The sequence below is a fragment of the Gossypium arboreum genome, chromosome 12 (genome assembly GCF_025698485.1).
Source record: "Gossypium arboreum isolate Shixiya-1 chromosome 12, ASM2569848v2, whole genome shotgun sequence".
Classification (NCBI taxonomy): domain Eukaryota; kingdom Viridiplantae; phylum Streptophyta; class Magnoliopsida; order Malvales; family Malvaceae; genus Gossypium; species Gossypium arboreum.
Genome location: NC_069081.1, coordinates 37,093,580 through 37,095,859, shown reverse-complemented (window position 1 = coordinate 37,095,859; position 2,280 = coordinate 37,093,580). Strand labels below are relative to the sequence as shown.

General features: G+C 37.8%; 1 non-coding gene across 1 annotated transcript; it reads left to right on the top strand.

The window, feature by feature from the left end:
• Positions 1-894: 894 nt before the first annotated feature.
• Positions 895-1,001, top strand: LOC128285800 (small nucleolar RNA R71). Its single transcript, XR_008276349.1, has one exon. It is a non-coding gene; the product is annotated as a small nucleolar RNA R71 (small nucleolar RNA).
• Positions 1,002-2,280: the final 1,279 nt, after the last annotated feature.

Sequence of the window (2,280 nt, the reverse complement as noted above, 5' to 3'; positions counted from 1 at the left end):
GCGGTCTTTCCTTGTCGTTTTAGGGTATGGGACACGAGGTCTATATTCTTCATTAATCGTTTTGTTATGACTTACCTCACTTTTACCTTTGCTCACCACAGTTTCTTGCATCAATTCTGGCTCAGGCGCAATGAATCCTTCCTTATCTTGAGTACTAATTGTGTTGAGGTGTTCCCTTGGATTAGGTTTAGTTTACTTGGTAAGCTACCTTGTGGCCATCCGGAGATTAGTTTGGATAGCTGGCCTATCTGAGTTTCGATCCCTTGGATCGATACTTGTTAATTCTTAAGTGTTGTCTCAGTATTTTGGAAATGGGTTTCTAATACCGACATTTATTTAGAGAGCATCTCTTCAAGGTTTGGTTTCTTCTCTTGTTGATAAGGTAGGTGTTGAAAACCCTGAGGATTTTGTGGCTTTTGATTCCCTTGGCCACCTCAAGAGAAATTTGGGTGGCTCCTCCAACCTGCATTATAAGTATTACTGTATGGGTTATTCTGAGATCAAAAGTTATTGTTATCCATATAGTTGACTTGTTCCTCTTCGGTTGTAGGATTGAAGGATTGATATTCTGTATGCACACCTCCTCCATTTGAGTCACACCTCATTACTGGATGTACCTGCGTAGAACAAAGTAAACCATCAATCTTTTTATTGAGAAGTTCTACCTGATTTAACAGCATAGTAACTGAGTCGACGTTATAAACGCCGGCTATTTTTGTTGGCTTAGTCCTCATGACTTGCCACTGATAGTTATTCAGTGACATTTCTTCAATGAATTCATAAGCCTCTTCAGGTGTTTTGCTGTTGATGGTTCCTCCAGCAGCTGCGTCAATCATCTGTCTTATTCAGGGATTCACACCATTGTAAAACATTTGAACTTGCAGCCATAGAGGTAACCCATGGTGAGGGCACCTTCGCAATAGATCCTTGTATCTCTCCCATGCATCGTAAAGTGTTTCTAAGTCCATCTACACAAAAGAAGAGATATCATTACGTAACTTAGCCGTTTTAGCCGGTGGAAAATATTTTAGTAGAAATTTTTTGGTCATTTGTTCCCAAGTAGTGATGGACCCTCGTGGTAATGAGTTCAACCACTATTTAGCTTTGTTTCTCAGTGACAAAGGGAATAACTGAAGGCGAATGGTATCATCAGAAACACCATTAATTTTAAAAGTGTCGCAAAACTCTAAAAAATTCACCAAGTGAGTGTTGGGATCCTCATCCTGCAAACCATCAAACTGAACAAACTGTTATATCATCTGAATTGTGTTAGGTTTCAGTTCAAAATTATTCACAGTAATAGTAGGTCTAACTATAATTGACTCAGTTCCTATTAAAGAAGGTTTAGCATAGTCATACATAGTACGTGGAGCAGGATTTTGATTAGCCGCAATTGCAGGAGGTAGATGATTGCCTTGGTTTTCAGCCATCTCTTCGGTTGGGGGTTGAGTATCGTCTTCTTGCTCGTTCTCCGTGTATCTTAAGCTTTACCTTATTTCTGTTTAGTTTCTACGAACTGTGCGATCAATTTCTTCGTCAAAAAGTAATGGTCCCAACGGGTTTCTTCTAGTCATAAACTATGAAAACCTACCAAGAGAAGGAAAAAGGAAGTTAATTAGTAATAACAATTAAATTAAATTGCAAGAAAAATAAATTGCTAAAGTAATAAAAATTGAGTGTTCCTAATATTTTAGTTCCCCGGCAACGGCGCCAAAAACTTGATCGCGAGGTTTCGTGATAGGTTTTAAAAATTTATAATTAATCGTTCTTGAAACTAACTATTATCGTGATTTAGGCAAGTGTACCTATCGAACAGTAGTATAGTTTTAGCATTACCGGGTTGTCGAACCCAAAGGAACTAAAAGTACTAGTAATGACTGTCTTTTTATTATCTAGCCCAAGAATAATGGGGTTTTGTTTTAATTAACTAATTATCTAAACTAAGAACACACAAAGAAAAGAATTGGGGAATTGCTTTTGGGAAAAATCGATTGACTTAAGACAATACCTAAGGAAAAATCCACCTAGACTTTACTTGTTATTCTGGCTCCGAATCGGATGATTTATTCATTCAACTTGTTCCATAAAGATCCCTAAGTTATGTTATTATCCCTATTCAAGACAAGTAACGTCTAATCCCTAGATTGAATAACCGAGACTTTTCTCTAATTAACACTCTAGGGTTGCATTAATTCGATCTATGGATCCCCTTATTAGGTTTCACCCTAATCCGGAAAAATCTTGTCATCCTATTTCCAGGCGCGCAATCGACTCCGCTTA